The following is a 24,944-nucleotide window of genomic DNA, read 5'->3' as shown; positions in this document are numbered from 1 at the left end:
ATTGTAACCTTGTAAAGATAATTGTAAATAAGGAGAAGATTCTATGGTTTTCAGCTTGGTTATATAGGGAATGTTAAAAATCTCAAAAGCCTACATTAATATTGTGTTACATTTTGGTTTAGTTTATCCCCAGGCTTACTAACAATCACTGTGATAATGCAGTGCTTCCTAGTTGTTATAACAGAGTTAAAAGAAACAGTGATCCATCTTCCTATTTCCAGAAGCAAATATAGAGACCCGTATTTTGTATAATCCATTAAAAAATAGAACAAATACTGAACACTTCTACCATCAGTACCAATGTCACTACACATTTCAGAATAAACACTCACCTGTTCATATATAGCATTAAGTAAGAACAGACATGGCATATCTATATTTTCATATAAAGAAAAACAGAAAAAACATAAATACATGCAGAAACTACTGCAGCTTGGAAGAGAGTAAAACAGATTTTAATTTTTTTTAACATTTTCTTTTTATTTAATGTATTCTTTTACAAAGCTTGCAGAAGATTTTTGAGCACAGTAATCTTATAGCAATTCTTCTATTATCCATTTCTGCTCTAGCTTTTGGAACTCTGTAAATACCTGTAAATAGCTGATAGAAGTCAGAACAGGAGAAAATCCATATATAGCAGAGTAACAGTCCTGTCAATGAGATTGTTTCAGCTATGGTTAGGATATCCTGATAGGTTCATAAGCAATCACCAAGACAATGAACTATTGTATAGTCTGAGAACTGCTTGGCAGAAGCTGGATGTGCACTGGCAAATGAAAGACTGTACAGTATTAAACTAGTCATAGTGCATGAAGTGACAATTATGCACATATATTTTGCTGTTTATTTAAAAACTTGTATTTTATTGGGACAGGTAAATCTTTAGCAAGCTTTCACCCAGTGTTAAGAAACTGATTTTTTTTCTTTTTTAATAAAATATCCTCTTTAATTGTATTGAACATTGTCTGAGTTTGTTAATAGAGAGTTAGTACCAGAAGACTTATAAAGTGGCATTTATAAATCCATGTGGAAACTTTCCAAAATAGATTCCTGCTAATTTAGATTACAAGCAGTTATTTTACTCAATGAAATGGAGAGGGAAAATCCCAAGACAGACAGGTTTGTTCCTGCACTGTAGACATGGTGACTGAACAGACCAAGCCTACAGTGGATGTTCAGGCACTTCATCGTACCAAACAGAAGACATTTTCTAGGCATAAATTCTATAGCTGATCTACAATGGACACATTAGGTCTGACAGATCTCACATACAGAGAAAGGGAAGGCACATGTACATGAAGTGCAGCTGATCTGAAACACATAAACCAACCCTTTGCTAGGGTTCTGTTTCAAGTACCGCCCAGTTCAAGCTACCTATTCACAGCTTTAGCAAACTTCTGGGAACCCAGAAAGACTGGGTTAGCAGCTGAATTGTCTTCTTCACTATTTGGAAAAGAATTGTAGCTAGAAAAGGAGAACATATCTACAAACATGTAGTAGCACTCAGATGAGGGTTAAACACAAAAGTGTTGACAATTTTAAACTGTAAACATACAGAAACTAACAGATTAAGAGGAAAAAGTGAAAAGTTTTCTTTACAATTACCATGATAATCTCCCACTTTGGTAATGTACATAACAAATAACATGTTGTCCTAATAATAGGTCTGTATTTTCAATAAAGTACAAACAATAAACCTAATCTGCTGTTTTAAACTACTAATTCCAAGTCTGAAGGACTGTGAATGGACAGGGTTTTTTAATTTTCTATCTGCTTTTGAGGTGCTGTAATTAACTTTTCAACAGGAACAATTTTTTTTGCACATGGTTTTTAGCAGTGAATGGATGATGCCAAAGAAAGTTCTGTAAAATAGAGAATGTGAAGCAATTGAGAAAAACAGATTGTAAAGTATATTCTTCCACACTGTGAAATCCTAATGATGACAGATTGCTGTCATCATTAGAGACTGAGCTCTATTATTTGCCAAAATGATTACACAGTTCTGACAAATAAGCTGGAAATATTTCAGCACAGAATATTTGAGGCAGCAATATACTTCACAACAAAAATATTTGTGTGAATATTAGACTATGTAAAGCATCTCAGGCTGCATAGCTCCATGTACGTTTTCAGCTGCATTGATCTGCCAATTTTCTTTAGCTCCACGAGAAGCTGTTAAAACCTACCTCCAGCAAACGTCACTCTTTCCCACTGATACCCCTTTTACCAAGAATCGTGCATCCCGGTCTTGCTCAGCACCAGCTCTTCCTTTTCTATTTTCTCACCACCCACTTCCTTCCTTACTTTCAGACATACCTCTGATAACTTTCCTACTGTATATGTATGGCTAAATTGTATGGTGCGTTATATTTAACCCGTTGTCTACACATTTGTGCCCTGCTTTCTTGTGGATTTGTGATGGTTTAAAAAAGTCAGTCACCTTTATAAATAGGAAAAAAAAAAGAACACAGGGGGACCACTGCATGTGTTTCTTATGTTTTTTCAACCTCACTGATCTCTTCATTTTTCTTCCTTCTGAATTCCTCCTCCCTTCACACCATCTGCTTCAAATTTTGAAGTAATTTTTCACATATTTTAATTAGTTAGGATTTTATTGATTTTATTTAAGTGTTTCTACTAAGCATTGCTTCTATTACCTCAGTAATACTGGTTCTGATATGACAGAAATATTTTTTCTTATTCTTCATTATGAAGAACTACTGTGACTACTTCACTGCTATGACTGTTTCCTATCCACAGTTTCCTAGATATGATTTCACATAGCTTACAATAGATCATGAAATATATTTTACTGTTTCCAGAGTGTTCCAAATGTCCTATGTTAATAATTTTATTTAATGTATTGAATTTCATGTTACTCATCTATCCTTTGTTTTCTCAGCAGCAAAACCAGACATTTAATTTGTATTTTCTTTGGCACTGTTGTAATAAGAATGGAACTTTCATGGATAGTGCAAACTTTATAGGACTTTTTTAAAAAATGTTTTTCAACTCTACACACATGAATGCACAAAAAGAATATCAGAAATAATGTTATCAAATATCAAACCAAAACTGAGTTACAGATGATTGTGACCACCACACTGTTTGAACATCCATTTGAAATCTATACTGTGTATTATAGGTAAAAATCCACTGGATCATTTATGACATTTAGAAGCATAATACGTAATCAAAATATCAACATTGATGAAATAAATGGTTTAAATGCAAAAAAGGAGGCCCTTCTGCAAGAAAACAATATTAAACTAATCAGTGAGTAAGATATCACTTTCTAACGTGGTGAAAATTACCTTATTGTGGGAGATTTCTACTCTGAATAATAATTTATTTGATGTTGCACTTAAAAAAGCTATTTTTCAAACTGGTTTGTTCGTTGGACTGATTGATGTATCAATCAATCCTCTCCAATCAGCTCTAGCCCAGCCACTAGTTGGGAAAAAAATGAAAAATTAATCTGGCATTAACCAGAATAAATCATCAATACATTCATTCTCTGATGAATCATCTTGTGTTTAGTATTTCTTAGTATTTATGGTCAAAATAATTTTGATATCACATAAGTCCATCTGGTACTTAATGATGCAATCAGTTAATGGCCTGGGACACCATCTTTGTCTTATGTTAATACCTCAGCCACCATTTATCTATACTCGTTCCTTTGCTAATATAGGACTAGTGACCTGTCTTGTAATCAAACACTGAAAATGGTGTTAGAAGCACACCCCAAAATGTCATGTGTGTAGGTTAGCTGGTTAGTGAGGATGGTTCTTGTTATGCAACAGTCACAGAGAGACTAACAGGCATATGTACAAGGTATGGTTTATTAATTAAAAAAAAAAAATCTTTTGTTTGCTACTAAAAGTACAAGACAGGGAAACAGCAGATATTGAGGGATCATCTCCTCATTCAGACGGTTATGTTTTTGCCAAAGATAGTTTACAATTTGAAAAAGAATAAAAAAGTTTGTCGCTGAAACAGAAAATTAACCTTCATATATAATTTTGGAAATGGTTGTTTATTCATTCTCAATATAGTTAGTATTGTTGCTTTAGACATATGAACTACTAAATAGATATTCTTTTTACCTTTACTTAAATTATTATTTGTCCTTGACATATTTGTGTCCTCTAAATAAGTTAACAGTTAATTTTTAATTGATAAAGTATATGTAATTAATTTTATGTTTCCTTCCTCTCCTCAACCCCCAACACGGTGACAGTTATCAATCCATGAACTTTAACATTTCCTTCAAAAGAGGAATTCTTCGATTTATCAACAGCTGAAGGGATATGGCTTCTATTTCTAGTTCTAGGTAGTGAAGTTTACACCTGTCTATATGTCTGGATTTAGCTTCCACACTTTTTTTAACCTCATCTATCTTCTTTGATTATTAATTGTTTGTTAGAGCTTATCTTTAGCTTGAGTCCTTTACAGTACCCATTACAATAAGAATTGGGGTCTCTGTGCTTGTCTGTGATAATACTGAAAGACAACGGGACAAAGGATCCCCCTGTGTCCTTGACTCCTGTCCCATGCTATACTAGCAACCAAATGCTACTATATAGTACAAAATAATACAGTAACATGGAGCTAGGAAGATTAGGAAACTAGTACAAAAATTTCACATTTAAAAATGACTGAAAAACAGTATAAGAGTGTAGATTGATTGCAAAGATAAAACATAAATATCTTTTAAAATCAGATATTAAAGGAATATTTGGTATATGTGTAGAAAGAGAATTCAACCATTATTTACAATGAAATTTGAGATGAAAACAATCTGGTGATCTTTCGTCACAAAAAGGAAGTCGGATCAGAATATTTCACATTCACTATGACAGTGAATACTCAGAAGTCAAAGGGGATATAAAAACTGTCCAGAAGACTGAAATTAGGAATTCTTACATCATCAACAAGACAACTGTAAATATTGATGGCAAAGGAAATGTTTGCCTATGAATATGTAATGATCATTGACAAAATGATCATCTGGAATTTAAGATTTGCAAGATCTACATTGTTTATATATTACATTTTGGAGAAAAGGAAACAATTGTACCTGTTACTTATTTTGAGGACAGAAGACACACAGAACTGAAACAAAACCAGACTTTTATTGCACTCCGACAAGCATTGTACTTGAAAGAGTGGCCCTAAGCATTTTAATTGCATTGAAATTCTAGCCCCCAGGTAAATAAGAACTATGACAGCTATTCTCATATATGAGGAAAAGAGACACTGAGTTGTTATAAACTCACTGTACAACCATGATAATGCCTAGGTTTCAATAGTACTTTGGCAAAAGTCCATTGCATAGTTTAGATACAAATAAAAGGAAAACCTCTTAATGCTAGAAAACAATTAGGTACAGGGTATGATGTATTGTCATTCTAAAGAGTGATAAAGTCTGTAATACACATGAAATCTGTAGTATATTCAAGCTTTTTATTTAAAGCCACTAATGTATAAAATGGATTTTAAAAGGAGTGTATTGTTTTGATATTTATTTTTTAGTGAGAACCAGTGTCATTTATAAGAAGAAATTATATAGAAAAATCATTTAAACAAATGAAATTCTATCATCAGCAAATGCTATAATCAGTGAACAAATGAATTGTGTTACACAGAATTAAAGAACTATGCTAACTATGTGGTCACTGTCATCATATAAGCAGTAACCAGTGGAAGCAACGTAGTCTGAGATGTGCTCCCCCAGCAGTAACTTTTTTATTGTTTGTGTTGTTATGAGCTACTTAAAAAAAATCTTGGAAAATTCAAGCAAGAGGATGAGCAAGGAGGAAAGCCAACACCGGATAAGAAAAATAATGAAAAAGTAAAAAATAAGGTACAAGTTTATTAATTATTAATTAATTATTAATTATTAATCGACTTGTTTTCTCTTTCATGAATAAAGAATATGTTTTGTAGATGCAATATTTTTTACTTAAAGCTATTGCAGACCCGTACAAGAAATGATCTATTTCTTAATTCTAGTTTGTGGAGTCATTTCGCATCTATAATGATTTATTGTGAGATCAGCTACCTAGATGATATAATGTTTTCCAACGTTTTCCATTTTAAAACATTTTCCAAAATTTATTAGGTTCCAAACATAATTATTAGATCTAAAAACAAACAAACAAACACATTTATAAATAAGATTCCTGGAAAAGGAATTCAAACTGTAAGAAAATCTGCACTTTTTTGGATATTTTAGAGGTGTATGAGATCTTCATTTCCAGTAAAGGAATGCTGACACAAGAAAGAAATCAGTACACTTGAAAAAACTAATTATTTACTGATTTTAAATGAGAAAAAAAGGAGAAGACAAAAAAAAAATCAAGCCAATGTTTTGGTCATTTGAATGACAAAAAATTCAAGACAAAATCATTGCAGAAATAAAGGTTAGGAAAGGGACAGAGCCACCAAGACTAGCACGAATTTACTACCCATGCTATCTCAATCATGAGAATATAGTGAGGACTCCACTTTAATGGTAATTAAACATGAACTCACTCATTGATAAACATTAATATTCTGATAGCCTTGTTTACAAGGCTCAGTGAGTGATCTCTGCAGCTAATGCAACACCTCAAGGAGGAAAGCACTACTCCACATAAATAAATTGGCCAGAATGTGATAGATAAATAGTAGGGATGACTTCTCTGTAAATAATATTATTTTTTTGCAAACCCCCCCCCCCATGTTCAGTAATGGAATTTTAAGGAATGGGAATGGTTAGACAACAGAGAAAGCAATTAGGACTTCGTTTATTTCTATTGTTTTGCAGTACACTTCAGTCAGACCTTTTCTAAGATTTTTATCTTTAAAATCCCGTGTATTTATGCAAAATATATAACTTAATTTAATAATTATTAATAAAGGCAAAAACATGATGTTGTAATCATTAATGAATTAAAACAGGGACTTTTTTCCTGAGAAAATAAAGATGGAGATGATAAACTAGTCAAAAGTCTATTATCCTACTTTTTGATATGAGAAGTGTTGCCATGGTGATTTTAATCTTGCTGTAAACCTACAAAAAGCTACATAAAATTTTGTTCTCACTCTTCAGTTCTGAATTGTAAAACTATTCCATCAACTTAATGATAATTTTATTTGGTTTTTAACTTGAACAAGGTTATAGAAGACTCTGCTCTGGGTCATATTTTATATTAGTTAAAATATGCTTATTGCTTATAGTTTGTCAATAATTGTGATTAGTCCTATCTTCATAGCTTGTGTTGATTATCAACAACCATTTAATTTTTCTTCCTTTTCTCATTTAACACTATTCTTTTTTACTTAACAGTCATCTACTGAGATGATTTTTAAATTCATATTTCAGTGTATGTTACTGAGGCCACTGGAAGTAGTTTTATCTCATCTAAATTTAGATGAGGAAAACTTAAATGGTTTAACTTCAGTTGTTCTCTGCATCACTCATGGGGAGAAACAGACATTTCTCAAAGATGAGTCGGCCTACTTAAATTTTTTTCCTTGGGTTGGATGGAAAGGTTACAGTTAAATCTAATGAGCTAGACGTTAGACTGGTGCCTTAGATGAAACGAATCTAAACTTAAATTATTTAGGAAAAAAAATGTATCTGTGAAAATTCTTTGATTTTAATTAAAATTTTCACACCCATTTTAATTATATACTGAATATTAAAAACAATGAAAACAGCATTTGACTTCAATTTTCTGTAACATGTAATGTAAAAAACAAGCTAAGATATACTGTTGTAGAGCAGACCAACACACAATATCTGGATCTATTTGGACATGTATTTCTTCATGGGGGGTTTTTTCTGCATTTTTTCTCAGTGGAATTTTTTTTCCATTAACTGATGTAATATTTTAAAGTGAAAGGAAAATATTGAAGAAACTGTCAGATGAAAAAATTCCAGAAGACAGACGATGTTTAATGAACAGCTGTTTATTATTTTTTATTAAAGGTTAAATAATTTTGCTTTCTGGAGTGCATATACAAATGCTTGAGATGAGGTTGTTGAACACTTTTGAAGGCTCTTCATTTTTGTCTTCCTGTCCTTTCTTTTGTAAATAGATATTGTACTCTACACTGATTTTCTTAGTTGATGTAATTTATGTTTAACAACACAGAAAACTACTGATGATAGTTTGCTTTTATTACCTAGCTCTCACAGGTTTGTTAGTAGCAATGTTTGCAGGATGAGAGTTGCACAGCCAGGAGAATGGAATATCAAGAAATGTGATGGATCTACAAAAATTATTTTTATTGAATTTTTAAAGTTCATCCTCTTATTAGTATATATGCAAGTTCTAACTCTTTGCAGAAAGTTATTAGACAATTCTCAGACTATTAGGAACTTAATTCAACATTTGCAAGGGCTTCAATGCCCTGTGGAGCCATGAAGAAGTGAATAAAGGCATTCTGTGGTTGAGTTTTTATGGTGTGTAACTATATATGGAACTGGGATTGCTGTACTAAGTTCTTACAGGCTTAAGGTCTGGAAAGAAGTTCTATTGTTCACCCAGTTATTTAAGGCAAGTAGATTCTAAGAGGTGGAAATTTTAAAAGAAATACAATATATTTGTATTTTCCATAGGAACAATTTTTGAAAAAGACAAGACATCTCAATTTTTAGGAAGCCGTATGCTTTTTTTTCCTGCAGAGATTACTTATGTTAAAGGGAAATGCATATAATTAGCTGACAGATAAAGGAACAATACATTTTTTAATGTTCAGAGATAACACTAGTTTCTGAAATTAAGTACGTCAGTTAGGGAGAATGAAGTTCAAAAGATACGATACATCCAAGTTTAATTTTTATTACGATTATTTTTATTAATCTCTGGAAAGAAAATTTATTTTTATTAGTCTATAAGATGTAAGTTTTGAAATGTTATTCTTTTATTTTAAATATTAACTTTATTTTTGTTTGAGGTTCAAGTAGTTTCTTCACCATCTAAACTGCAGAATCTGAAAAATTTAGGCTTATACATAACTATATGCTTTAAGACAATCCTTCTGGCTTTGACTTCCTAAATCTGCATTGCCAATGTGCATTCTCTCATGCATTTCAGTAGCAATTATATTAAGATTATTTCTAAAGTAAGCAAAATAAAGTCTTGATGATTGTCTTCTTTATGTTTTTATAAAACTAAATCTGGGTTGATACAAATCTTGGTCAATATCCTCCCAAGCTCTATTTATTTTTTGAGGGTTTTAACTTAATTGAAAGTTTAAATTTATTGTTCAATGCATCATTAGTTAAAGCAAGACAGTGAAAATTATTAGGATGCTTAATGTGCAAATTAATAGTTGTAATAGGCAGAATACAGTCTTATTGTCATTGCTATCAAAGCTCATGCTTGGCTGGAAAATCCAGATGATGGTGGATGTTCATTCATATGAGAACACTTACAAATATGATTGTCCCCATCACAAACGATGCTTGCAATGCCTACTCTTTACTGAGTTTCATGTAAATGTAAATAAGGCTTATGTATTGCCCAGACAATATACAGAATTATATAGATAGTCTAATAAATATTATAAAACAAAAACATAAAGATTATAGCCACACTAATGAACTAAAAAAATAGTAAAACAGAAACAGTCAGTTGTTAAAACACAGTTGACTTCACCTGGTATTAAATTTTATTTTTCCACATCATTCTTGTTAACAAATATGTATGTAACGAATATATTTGTATCTTATTGCCAGCAAATACCTAAGAATTTGTGCAGTGTTCATCATTTACTTGAAGGTGCAACAGAAATGTTAAAGGTTGTTTTAGGTAAGCTTTCAATAATTTTATACATGAACGATTGTGTATTGCAGTATACAAATGTTATGAATATATATAGTAAAATAGTCCACTTCCTAGTAAAAAGAATGTCTTTAGAATATACTTATATATTGTTAATTGGTTAATACAATATGATTACAGTAAATTTGTATTTACTTATGTTCAACAGTTTGTACCAAAAAGTAGTTTTTGTAGGAATAATACTTCAGTGACAGTAGGCCTCACATGTAAGAAAATTAATAAATTGTGAGATTAAAGATTAATTTATAATTTAACTACATGTGAAGGAATCTTGAAACAAAATGTTGGAAAAATAAATTTGAACAGATATTCCTCAGGGCATTATTGCATCTGTTTAAGCTTTTACAGTAGAATGTTAGAATACAAATTTGTGTGGTTTTTTTGAATGAGGATTTCCTTAGGCCACTGATCTTTATTTTTATTATTCTCCAAGGACTCAGAAAGCCAGGGACAAGATAAGATAATGTAGACTGAAGAAAAAGATACATATATTTGACATAGAAGCGTGCAATGATTTAAGTACAGTTCTGAAACAGCCTTTCTTCAATATAATAGTAATTGAGGGAACTAGCTGTATTTTAAAGACATACCTCCTTGTGTGAAACTTCTATGTCTTGGACAGTTCACAAAAACAAAATTAAGGCATGTATATCTATCTATTCATACATCTATCCAAACATTACTAATCAATTGTTTTATTTAGTTTTGCAGTTATGCAATTGAAAATATCAATGAATGAATGTAAACCAAATTAAACCTATTCAAAGAAAGAGGAGTGGCAATGAGCATTTCACTAGATATAAACATGACAAATTCTTTTGTTACTATTGAAACAGCAGACAAAATATAATTTGATTGATTGCTAAATCACAGTTTAAGTCTGTTTGTGTAGGTAACAATGGTCTCTCAGAGTGTAGTAAAAAGTTTGTGATGAACATAAAACTACTGTTTTTACTCTCTTTTCTCTGCATTGGATGAACTATATTCCGTCTGGGAATAAAAAAAGACAGCATGGAGCTAGTTCTGGGAGCCAAATACAAAAAGCAGTTGAGTGGCTGTGATTGTTATGGTATTATTCAAACCACTCCAACTCAGGATTATATTCTACTCATTTATCCCTATAGTACTTGCAGTATTAAACAATCAAAAACTACAGTCAGGCATCACAAAATTTAAAACAATTCACAACTTAGATCTTACATTTTCTTTTTGGCCCTGAAACAGTTATGCCTTTGGTTAGGCTTCATTTGGAACTATGAGGTTTAGACACTCAAGAGCACAATCAACAACAACAAAAGCAGAAACTCCTGAGGAAACACAGGACAAGAAGCTATGGGATGTAATATAGGCATCGAGCACTGTAAGAGTTGGTTGCTCAGCATTAGACTTTAGAATGACCAAAGGCTGATGCACCAATAACTGCATTCTTAGCTGTGGTCTGCAGACACCTGACAAGTTGACTCGTGCTGGCTTCTGCTTCTTTTTCTCCCTAGAAAGAGAAAACCTGCACAAACAACTGAAGAATAAGAAAACGAATCTGGCCAAAGATCCTAAATCTCTGAAGTAAGGAAACCTAAGGCTTCGGGAGTGCAGTTTGCATCTTAAAACCAAACAGTGTTAGATTTTATAATATATTTATCTCTATATGTTTCTATAATATAATGACTCCCACCAGGTTCTGGTATGTTAAGTAATTAGATACAGCAGAAAGGAGAGTTTAATTTATCTGTCATTCTAAGTACTAATGAAAATGTTTCTATGTCATGCATAGCAGTACATAATGTAATCTAACTAAAATCCCTAGTTATGCCAGTGGCTTGAGCACATTCCTAATCTGCAAAAAAATGCCAATTGGTCTTCTGCCAAAATAAATCATTCACAGAGGATATCACAAATGGTAAGATGATGACAAAACATGATCTCTGAGGAACAATCAGGTTTATTTAGATGAGAAAAAAAAAAGACTGGGAGGAACACAATGATAGCTTTGCAATATATCCAATGTCTTCATAAAGACAACAGTGAAAACTAGCTCTTCCTTTCTGCTGTATTTGCTTCACTGAAATAGTTTCAATCTGAGAGACATTACTTCTCTGTTTTCAGAAGTCTGAATCTAATGAATTCTGCAACATTACTGGGCAACCAAAACTGTTTGTTAATTGGAGGTCTAATATGATTTTAACTCTTTCACTATGCCTATGTCTATTACTTAGCACAAGAAATGGTGTAAAATAACCATGAGATAAAATAACACCAGTAAAAGGTTAGTGAACATGATTGACAGTTAATAACCAAAATATATCCCATTCAGCTTTAATCCTTCTCAGAGTAACTAGGATGACCATCAAACATAAGAATTGCAAACTATTTGGAAATAAATAAATAGGCCAGGTTCCTCTGTAGGAACAGTAGAAAACTACTATGTTTGGAGAATGGCCAATATATTCGTTAGCTCATGTATAAATCTGTACTTGCAGCAGAGATATATATATATATATATACACATGCCTTACACATATCAAGATAACTTAGTATTAATAGTGTCATTTTGTACTTGTGATGAAATAATGTAAAAAAAAAAATTAAATGGATTGTAGTAGAGAACTTGTGTTCATCTAAGGGTTTCCATCATTTTTCTTTTAAACACTGTCTCTCAGCTTAAGCTGGATAAGTTAAATTTTATTCCTAACAGACTGACTACTTATTAGTATCCTTTGAAGTAAAATATTAATTTAGACACAGGAGTTTTTTCTTAATTTATTTTTTCCCGTAATCTTAAATTCCATATTAGATAACATGACAACTTTCTTTTCTCTTATTTTGATTCTCTGGCTTTTTCCGATTTTATTGGGTGATTACAATTTTAAGTGAAATCTTTCTGTCTTAAAATTGTAACTGAAATGTATTACTTTGAGATCAAAGTTGGTCTGGATTCTCTTGTTTCCCAGCTGAGATCTGGGGAGGGGTGCTGAGGAGCTCATATAATGAAGGTTTTTTTCACTGCTATTTTCTCATTACCATTGCTGTTGGCACTTCTAGGTAAAAATAAATTTCATGGTAACTGTGCAATTACATCTAAATCCACTTCTGCCTGATTCACAAGATTGCATTCCTGGACCTCAGGTATCATCCTGTGTCTACACTCTTCTACAACAATTTTTATTTGAGAGTCATCAACAGTTCAGTATACCCATTTTTCTTGTCATTACTATAAACTAAAGTTTAACTAAAACAATTTTATGCAATAGTTACTTGTCTGCTAAGCTATTGCTATCACAGCTGTCACAAACTAAAGTCAGCTCAGACCAATAAAAAGTCAGTGGCCTTTTGCTGGTATTGGAAGAAATCATATTTCCTACACTGCGTGATGCCGGAATAGGAAAGTAAATTGAAGAAAGTTTTCATACTGCATTCCTTATTATTCCCAGTTTTTCATATTATTCAGATATGCTTATTATCTGCATAAACTAGGTGAAGACAGAGAAAAATATTTGATAAAATTTGGGTTTGAGAGTTTTGAATAACAAAAAGGAGATTGAAAAATGAAATAATATGATCAGGAAATGATCTATTTTTTAAGAAAGCCACTATACTAAAATAGTGTAATCAAATCTGAAATGAATGATTAAGCCTCTGCATCAAATTGATGCCTCATTGTTTCTAGGAAGCAGGAAGAGACATAGTTTGAATTCTCTAAAATCCCTGTGTCTGTCCTTTAATGTTATGTTTGCCTTCCAAGAGCCTTAATACCTCTATTCTTTGGTTATTTCTTTTACATTTTCTATTAGTATTAATGAAAACCAAAGTCTTACAAAATAAGTTTATGTTACTTTCAAAGTTTATGTTCAGTTTTTCAAAGAGAAAATTTGGAAAAAAAAGAACAGGGATCAGAGAAGCGCAGTGTTATAGAAAATATCAGATTGAATTTAATAATATGTGGGGTTTGTATATGTGGAGAATGAAGAAGCTGACATTGTTCCATATTCAGTTACCCTTTATCTTAGCACTTCAGGTACATCTGTAGAGAATGTGTGTAAGTGTAATACTGAAAGCACGTAATCTGAAAGTGGCTTTGTTTCACTGTAGTAATTAATTTTTAAGCAAAAGCACAGTTTGTGAGTTTGTGCTGGGGAGGAAATGTAATTTGCATGCATTTTGGCAATCAGTCTTTCTGTCTGAAACTCAGTCAATAGCTACTTTAAATTCAATGATTTTTATGATGTCATATAATGAGTATGGTGTTTTTTACATCAATTACTTTGGCACTTGCACAAGTGATTTAGCTATATTTTCATATGAGCTATCATTTTCATTAACTATCATTAAAGAATTAAAATAATAGAATTTAACATATGAGGGCACATGACATCTACCCTGTTTTGGGCAGTGATGGCTTCAAGAACATAAACAAAATGTAACACTTTTATAAAAGGAGCAACATTAATAACATTTCTTCCTTACCCTAAGACAAAGTAAACAGAATTTTGTTTATTGGTTGGATGTTCAGTGTCTGCAATAGCTAAGATATTAAGAAAAAGAGAACGAAAGGGGAGAACTATTAAGTTTTAAAGCCACTTCATCAAATGCAGAATCAATGACTTTCCCAGTGGCAGAATATCACAGAAAAGAAAATGGAGGAAAAAAATTAAAATAAATAAGAAAAATTGCTCATTTCTGTCAGACAAGTATATTTCTTTCACAAATGCCCTCCAACACTTCTTTCCCCTAGCCTTCGCCACTCTCTGGGTGTGTTTCTCCTATGCCCCTTCATTCATAGATTCCCTTTCCATGCCTTAAGTTCTTCCTGACAAGGGTGTTCTGTATGTCCCTTCCAAATTCCCTTTCTTTTTTATAGAAGCAGTGTGTTAGAAAGAAGGGGATAGAAGAGAATCATAATCACAGAGTAAAATCCTAAAATCATACTATTTTGTCACAATAGAATGTCATAACAGCATAATGATGTTATTGCTCTGCAAATAATACTATAATGTCAAGGCTATGTTAAGATATTAAGCCCAAAGAATAACTAATAAAACAAATTCTGAACCTATTTATTGAAGTAAGTGTATAGCCTAGTCCATGAAATTAACATACATTAGATACTTTTGCTCCTAATTTGAATATGGGCATACGATGCAGTGCTATTCTGATCCTTACCCAATTTTCACTGAAGATAATGGGAGATTTTTTTGACCTGATTCCAGTAAGCTTTAGATAAGATTTAGTGTATGATAGAATGGAGAAAAAAAGATATACTCTAATATTATTTAATGTTATTATTTAATTAAATTAGAGGGGTTTAGTTCTATTGACTTTTTCTAGTTTAGTAGAGAGGAATATTTTTTAAACCTTCAGAACATTTTAGCAAACAATTATATTTGTTTATTTTATTAATTTTGTCTATTTTTCTGTGTTACAGGAGTGGATAGTGCAGACACAAGTATGATATACATGTATAATTTTCTACATTTTATCCTCCTTAAAAGTATAGCTACATCACAATCTGTTGTTAAATGTCAAAATCATGTTCATTCACTTGGGAAAAGTTATTGAAGAGGATTATTTTGGTAAAGTTTATAAGGAAAGGAGTAAGCTAGCGACATAATGTTACATATTTGTGGATTATTTAATTTTTATATTAAGATTTAACACCTGAATTTTCAACGGTGTCGTTTTTGAGAAATAGAATGAAATCATTGCTTACTGAAACTGTCAGACTAATAGCACTAGAAGCACATGTTATATGACAGCAGTGTCAGATCCTTGACTCTTCTTTTCTAAGGAACCTGACCTCTATTTGAGATTGTCCAGAGAAGTGAGATCATTTTATGGTCATAACCATTCCTGTTTGGAATTTTTATTTTATTTTCCAGCCTGCTGACCATTGTTCTAAGTCATCTCTCTTGGAAAATAGTCATACTACACATTAGGAAGGCAGTGGATCAAAACTGCCAGTTTAGGACATGTGATCCTCCAAAAAAAAAGATAAAAAACACAGTAAATGTTATGCTGGAACTAAACTCGAACTGATGGCATGAATAATAAAATACTCATAGCTAACACTTTTGTCCAAGCTGTTTAATATGCTGCTTATTAAAATAGACACTTATTAGAGAATTACACTAAGAATGTCATAATAAACATTGGTATCACCTTTAGGATTACACAATTAAATTAACAGAGAAAAGATAGAAATTAAAAATTCTTATCGTATTTTTGTAAAATGTTTTTGGTTTCTTATGCAGAAGTAGGTAGGCATAAACAACTTCAGAATTTTATTGAGTGATTTAGAAGGTGGTATGAGGAAAAGATTTTAAAATTTACAATACATTGAGGATTTATATTGTTTTTGCTTTAGTCAACAGCTAGAGGATTGTCTGTATCTCAAACCAAAGTTGTACTAGTCTACTGGCACCAAAAATGCGCAATGTTTGAGGAGATTTTTTTTAAACAAGGAGCTGAAGGAAGCACGGAGAAGCATCTATGTCAGTATAAAACACTGACAAACTATACCAGAAAATAAAAAATATTCCAGAAACAGATAGAAAAAAAAAACAACACCTGAAATAGAGGGAAGGGATGAGGTCAGAGAAACAGACAGAGAAAAGGAAACTAAATGAAGAGGTCAAATACACCATTAAATCAATATACAACTGTGCAAATGCAAAACAAATTCACACACAGAAAACCTGTAAATATCCATCATTTAAGTGAAAAAAATTAAAAATAAAAGAATTTTAATAGAAGAGGTAGGTCATTCTTGACTACCACTTGATTCAGGTGCTAAAAACCCCCAGTAGTTTACTCCTGAATTAAGGTTGAAAGAATTAATAAAGGACATATATAGTAAAATGTAAAGGTGGTGGAGTAGCATTGCACATATAAGGTTGTATGAAATTTGAAAAATTTCTCAGTAAAAAAGGCTATACAGTTTAATCCAATACATTTGCAAACAAATTCAATACTATTATGGGTTGCATACACGAGTCATTGAGTACTTGGAGTTAGGAAGACACTTCTCCTATGAACAGATTATTTTATAATTACTTTTTTTTAAAGGGATCTAATAATGTCAGATATCAGAAACAAAAAGGAAGGTTAGACAAAACTAATCTGACATCCTATGGTACCTTGTGTAGTCTTTTGATAGAGGATATTGATAAAATTGAAAGCACTTTTTGATAAATTAATTATTGTAAAAATATTAGTCTTTCTAAAAAAAAAGATATTTTCATTCTTCCAGTTTGCCCTGGAGTGATGCTGTAACACAATACTAGCATCTTTGCTAAATAGTTTTGGTATCACATACATTTATGAAGTGATAAAACCAGGTCTGTGCAAGGATCAGGATAATCCATTTCTAGAATGTCTCTGATATGAGTCAACTATAGATGTAGAAAAGTCTACACAACTAACTCTTTTCCAGGTCACTGATGTTATACCTGAACAGAAGAAGCAGCCCCTAGAAAATACACAGCATCTAAGTAATTGATTTCTTCTCCTCAGAAAACTGACCTGCAACACTCAGAAAGCTGCTATTAAGGAGAAAGGCATAGATGTCTAAGGGAGGAACATTTATTTGAAAGTGTCTTCACTGGGTTCTCCCCAACCCCTTCCCTCTCTCATTTGTTAGTAAAATATCCAGGACCTCAGAGTAGTTTAATCCATGTGGCTTGACCTCACCACCATAATCAGAATTTTAAAAAATTCTGATCTTTATAGTCAATCTGCAGTAAGACTTATCTAACCCACATAATCTTTAGCAAAAAAAAAAAAAAAAAAAAGAAAAAATTACAAGCCTCAACCAAATATTTCGATCAGACAATATATGTCCAGGGTGCATCATAGGTTTGTTATGATGTCAGAACTATGTTCAATTAAAAAAAAGTCATAGATACATAATATGATGGAAGTTTTGTAATATTAGCAGTAATGACTTTCTGTTGAGACAGCTATAGCTTTTTTCCCCATCAAGCAATTTCCAAAGCATAAGTTCTACTTAAATGAAAACTATAGCAAACTTTCCTGGTTAATGAGATTCCATGTTAATCCCCACATGCTGCAAATCAATTATTTAAAGCCTTTCACAGCTAATGGATCATATAGTACTTTCTGATTAATGCCAACAAGCTAGTTTTAATGCAGTGAAGCAATCAACAGTCTTAACCTCTCTGTTTTAATAATACTTTTCTGTGGTTAGAGAAGAAATACAGCAAAATATTTTTAAAGAAAATATTTTTACATGAGAAAAACACAGAACTCAAACTGCAGCAGAGAATATATATTTGTGCTTATTAGTAATAGACAAAGAGTCATTATATATTGATTGCAAATTCTGTATCTCCTATTAAATAGTCAAATATTAATGCTTAGCATTTTTCAGGAGAGCCTTTTCCACTGAAGTATGTAATATATCAACTGTTTCTTACTAGATGCTGATGGAATAAAGTTACTAGTAATATAGTATAAATATTAAGTGTTCTGTATATTCTACTAATACAAATTAAAGTAAGTTTTGTATGTTTCTTCTCAACTCATCTGTGGTGCACTGTCATGGATATTCTGCAGTGGCGCTGAATGAGGTTTTTTCAATGAATGTATGTAAGAATGATAGATTATTGGGGAAGGAAGTTTGGAATAATAGGGGAAAAAAAGACACCATGGTAAATTACTAGTCTCCAGGCAGCAAAAAATTACTTGATAAAATCTGACATGCATTGAAAGGAAAAAAAGTGGTTAGCTACTGTACTGGTTTTGGCTGGGATAGAGTTAAATTACTTCATAGTAGCTTATATGGGGCTATGTTTTGGATTTGATACAAAAAAAATGTTGATAACACACCAGTTGGTAGCTCTTGCAGAGCAGTGTTCACACAGCGTCAAGGCCTTCTCTGCTTCTCACACTGACCCACCAGCGAGTAGCCCGGGTGTGCAAGAAGAAGCTGGGAGGGGACACAGCCAGGACAGCTGACCCCAACTGACTAAAGGGATATTCCATACCATCTCACATCCTGCTCAGCAATAAAAGCTGGGGGAAGAAGGAGGAAGGGGGAGACATTCAGAGTGATGGCATTTGTCTTCCCAGGTAACCATCAGGTGTGATGGAGCCCTGCTTTCCTGGAGATGGCTGAACACCTGCCTGCCCATGGGAAAGACTGAATGAATTCCTTATTTTCTTTGCTTGCACGTGCAGCTTTGGCTTTACCTATTAAACTGCCTTTAAGTCAACTCATGCGTTTTCTCACTTTTACCCTTCCAATTCTCTTCCCCATCCCACTGGGGATGCATGAGCGAGCAGCTGTGTGGTGCTGAGCTGCCTACCAGGGGTTAAACCACAACGGTCCTTTTCAGTGACCAACATGGGGCACCAAAAAGATCAGAGTATTCATTACTGGATTCTTGTGACTGCAAACCAGAAGTCCCTTCATTAGGGTCAGAAGTAAGATCAGTCCTTCTACTCTCTCTGGGGAATTGCCAAATAGAAACTGGAGCAGTAATTTTCCTGGATAAACCCCTTTTGGCTACTGAGTGCAGACCACTTGGTGGGGTGTCCAGTACACCTAGAATCAACTGCCTCAGGAGTGGAAACACAGCCCTACCATTTGCCATGGACCGGTACACACTGCGCTGGAACAGGGTGAAGCTCCTGAACACCTGCAATATAATGATGACATCATTGTGTGGGGCAACACAGCAGAGGAGATGTTTGAGAAAGAGAAAAGAATAACCCAGATTTTTCTGAAAGCTAGTTTTGCCATAAAACAATTTAAAATCAAAGGACCTGTACAGGAGATCCAGTTTTTAGAAATAAAACGGCAAGATTAGAAATAAAACGGCATTGTCATATTGCAATGGATGTGATCAATAAAATAACAACCATGTCTCCACCAACTAACAAAAAAGAAACACAGCCTTTCTTAGGCATTATAGGGTTTTGGCTACCCTGCCTTAAACCCTCTGATTTACAGAGCACTTGTTTTAAGTTAGCATAGCATGAGAAATGTATAGTTCAGTGAAAAATTAGTCTGTGCTGTGAAATAGCTGAGCAGAAACTAATGCATACACAGATTTAAGTATAATTGTTTTCGGCAAATTAGAAACAATTGAAGATGGTGAATTTCATACAAGAGCCTTTACCATGAACTGGACAATTATAGGAGTATGTTTAGAAAAGTTCACAAAATCTAATTGAGTGCCCAACAGTTTTGATTTAAGTTCCCTTCTTTATTTCAATTTTGAGCATTGCTTGTTTTTTTTCAGGGAATGAGTACTACAGACAAAGAAACAATATAATAAACTAAAGCGGTTCCTGAAAGTCATGTGGAAAAGAATCTTCATGTATACCTTCAAATCACTGAAACGTGATATTGCACATAATATCCTAAGAAAATAAATAAAGTCATTGGAAAAAAAGAAAAACAACACAAACCAAACTACCAAAAAACAGAATAAAAGGGACACAGGATACCAATAAAGACTAGAGCTTTATGCAGAGTTGGACACTTGGAGATACCAGCTGGTGAATTTTGTCCTTGACTTGATCTGGGAAAAATAAAAACAAATCAAAGTATTAGACATACATAGATCACAGTATTTCCATCAATAAAGAGGGTATTTGTGATGAACACCAAAATGAGACAAAATATGAAGACAGAAAGTATTAATTACAGGGTATTTTTATTTTTATTTTTATACAAAATATTTTTGTATTTTCACACAGACTGAAGGGCACGTTTATTTTTTAATGCAATTTTTTTTTTAACACAAACACATACATATATGTACAGAAATAGAATATCTTTTATTGATAAAGATTTCAAATGTGATTAAAGGGCCTTGTACTTAATTTTAAAATATTTAAGAGACTTTGGTTGAATTTAGTGCACCTTTATCTTCATTCAGAGAAGGGCTCAGGAAGGACGTATAATAAATGACAACTCCACCTAAAATATATCTTAGCGAGATAGTTAACAAATAGGTGTTGAATTTCCTTAGAAAGGATCCTGCTCCTAGATCCTTAAGCTCAGTCCTAGATGTGTACTAATTCCTTATTTCCTGTGACTACTCAGGAGTAAGGCAACAAAATTTTCATTTAAGATCTTTATCCCTTTAGCAAATTTGCAGTTGTGCTGTGCATGCATGTGCATGGGTGTCACTAGTAGTATTCGATCCTTATTGTTTTTTTCCTTAGGAAAGCAAGCCAAATAAAAACAGTAGTGATTCTGTTCAGCTTTTGCAGAATGTTTAATGCTTAGACAAATGCCAAAGAATATCTGGCGTGCACTTTCCCACCACAGCACAAAGGAATTAATCTCCCATGTCACTTCTGAACTTAACGTCCATAGGACATTTAGGCTGAGGGTACTTCTATCTCTGTAGCCAGCAACTCTAGACTCATGGGATGAGAAGGATGATAAGCAAGGTGGAGAAGCATCAGTCTGGTGACTAGTACTACTCACATATGGAAGTGAACAGCTCAGCTGCGATCTCTACTCCAAAGGATTATTTTTGTCTTTCAACAAATTGTTCTTGAGGTACAAAAGAGAAACAGTGCAGAAAAATGTAGGAAAAATATACTATAAGACGTCTACACCCTAGCTATGTCACTTACTCTTGAGAAAAAACCAGTGCAACAGCTCCTAGATAGCCCAAAGACTGCAACACAAAAAAATCAGTAAATAAATTAATACGAACACCATTAAGCATTTTATTAGAAATATGGAAATATTAAAAGCGGAGTTTTCTATTTATTTTTCGCCCACTTTATTTTACCAGTAGTTTTAGAGTTTTCTATCTAAATTATAAAAGCATTTGAACAATAAATATACCTAATTACTTGTTTTGAAAGCTATCTCTTTCTCTCATGCACTCACAGAAAAATATTATCAAAATAATAATAATAACTAGCTTTGTGGATGTTATTCACATAGGGACTTAAAATGAACTGAAATATTAAATATGCTAAAACTTATGTGTTAATGTAGAAAGGAACTCTTTCCATCCCTTTTCAAATCACTTATTCTACAATTGACCTTATGAATAAATCTACTATTATAGAACCATCATTAAAGTGTGAGGATGGTGGTTACTATATATATTTTTTTCTAAAAGCAGTTAGAGTAGCCCAGCAAGATAACAAATAATTAAAACTTAAGTAGTGTGTAAAATGCAATCAGCTTGATTCATTCTGTGAGCATACAGAAAACAAGGGAGTTTCTGCTCTGCAGTGATCTGTATTGATATGTAAAACAGTACCACAGATGCATCTTTTTTGATATACGATAACTTTTAGAGGAGTCTGCCTTTTTCATCTTTACAAATATTTTTATAGCTGCAAAGACCTTAGCTTTTTTGAAACAAGTCATTCCTATGAAAAGGAATATTTTAAATTTGATCTAGATGGTGATGTTGTGGGAGGCTTGACATTTAAAAGTTTCTACTGACCAGGCAGTAATTTTCAAATAACTTGCTAAAAGGATTTAAACTACTAGACTGAAGAACCAAGAAAGAACCTACCAAAGAAGTTACCGAAATATGAGTTGAAATAGGGAGAGGAACTCTTTAACAGCTGCTTTGCCCTAGGATTTAACATTGACTTGCTATATGGTATAAAAAAATGTGATAGGTCTGTACTTATAAGGAACAGCTCTTATGGGTTGACTTCACTGGAACTGTCAAGATCTGTGCTTTGATGAATATAACTGGGATAGCTCCTAAACACCACATGAAACTACACTATAATTAGCGGATGTTTGCTTTACTTATTCTATTTCTTTTATTAAATTTACATGCCTGGTGGAAGAGACAGATTATGAAACAAGCCAACAAACGATAACAAAGCCGTATTTTGACTACTTTGTGTGAATGATAAATGATTTCCGTACAATTCAAATGTTTTTGCTGCTATTTTGCTCAACACTCACTTATTATGAGACTTCAAATGAAGGAGTGAAATAAGCTAAGACTGTGTCCCTTATTTATATGGAACCGTGTGCATGTGTCTGTGTGTGAGCCATGAAGGAGCGGAGGGTTGTAAACAGTATAATTGTTTATGCACTCTCGTGATGCTTTCTAGTAATTAAGTACTGCACTCATACTAACAGATATGCTTATAAAAATTCTCATTACCTCTAGAAGGTATTGTTGTCCTCCTTTTTAGAGGTATGGAACTGAAGCCAATTAGCCTATTTTTGCTCTAAATAGTGTTGAAATGTCAAGTGGTATTTATTGGGGATTGCCCTGAAATATAAATATTGCCTAGCAGCGTTTAAGAAAATCGGGTTTTGGTGAAAGTTGCCCAGCAATCAGTTATTACGGATTTAGCTTCACTACTGAGGTCTGGGTTCTCACTTTGTTTCATCCTAACAGCAGAGTAGATATTTGTAAGAGAAGTCAGTATGGCCTAATTGCATATGTGGTGTTTTGGGTTATTTAGGAACCCTCTGTTCACTTGAAAATTGATCATATTCTGAAGAACTGGTGATTCCATTTTGATTTTATTCTGTGAAAAATAAAATTTACTCAAGTTCAAATTAAAAGAGGCAGTTGCAACGTTATAAAGCTTAGCATGTCATACAGCTAAAAGTGTAGTCAGGCAGCATCAGTTCACAAAGGTAAAGTACTTTAGGGTATATGCACAGGTGACTGAGTGATGGGAACACTTTGGGGTAATAGAAATGTCTTGAGTTTTGTAGCCATTAAATGAGGCCATAAATAAAGCCTCTGAAGAAATATTTGCTATCAATAAAAGCTAATGTCAATAGCACTGAGTTAGTAGTTAAGGCGTGTCTGTTATGTTGCTGGTTCTATTTCTGTGTCACTTACTCTGCAATCAAGAGAGGTATTGAATTATAAAATGTATGGATACAGATTTCTTTTAAGGACAGCATTAGTCATTATAGAGCCCCAAGTATAGCTACCGTGAATCCATGTGCACCTTAGCAAAAAAAAAAAAAAAAAAAGAGTAAATACTGAGGGCACTATTATATGCATATTGGTTGTTTCTATAGAATTATGTCAGCTTTCATGATTTAATTTTTCTTTTAAAATTCACTTCCTCAAAAGGAGGCTATTAAAAGTTCAGAATTATTTTAGTACCCCTGCACAATTTTTCTTTTGTGAACTCATCTGAAAAAGGTGCATTGAACTCTGCACATTGTAATAGAGCAGCAGATTCAGACATCTTGTATCCTCCCATAAGAAGGACAAAACTGGTTTTACCAGTTCATTCTAAGATTAGATTGTACAATTATAACCACCTACCATCTATATCTACAAGAGAGTTTAGAGGAAACCAAGAAGGAATACAGGCTTTGCTTTTATAATCAGTGCAGAAATCAAGATCCACTGCATCACATTTAGTGGAATTACATGTTCTTATGTTAATATGAAGTTTTGTCTCTGAAAATTAATTGGATTAAACTACTGAAGACAGAGTATATCTGACCATGAGTAAGTTAAGAATAGAAATTAAATTCATTATGTTGCTTTATCAACAGCATGTTCACCCTGCTCAGTGCTGTGCCATGCCAGATATGCTGGTTGTAAGTAGCAGTATTTCCATGTTTGTATAATATTCTGTTTGCCTAGCACACTATGCTTTCACACTTGTATGTTGGCTTACTTATCCTGAGATAGGGAGGATATCTTTCTGAAGCCTTGCTTTGTGCCATGAAGGTTTAACCAAAAATGCTCTTCTTGTATGATGTATGCTAGCAGTGTTGATCACAGGATAGTTTGTTTCAGTAAAGAATTATCATATTCCTCTGTAAAGCTGATTCTATTCTGTATATCAAGACTTCCAAATATGGATGACCAGATATATACCAGAGAGATATCTTCTCACTGATGGCTTGATTAATTGCAATTGAGTTACTCCCAGAGATTAATTTGACTCACTAAATCAAAACTCAGTTCTCACTAAAATTAGTTGTAGCCTTCCTGTTTGTCTAAGAAGCCTTGAATATCTACATTAATACTAGATCAGATAAATTAATCAATAGGCTTGAAAATGTGTCAACAAAAACATGAAGAACATTTTACGTTTTCACCCAGCTGGCTGCTTGTAACAGCCCTAGCTGAGCAGGATACCTCTCGATTACAA

Source organism: Ciconia boyciana, chromosome 5 (genome assembly GCF_034638445.1).
Source record: "Ciconia boyciana chromosome 5, ASM3463844v1, whole genome shotgun sequence".
NCBI classification, from domain to species: domain Eukaryota; kingdom Metazoa; phylum Chordata; class Aves; order Ciconiiformes; family Ciconiidae; genus Ciconia; species Ciconia boyciana.
This window is presented reverse-complemented; position numbering follows the sequence as displayed.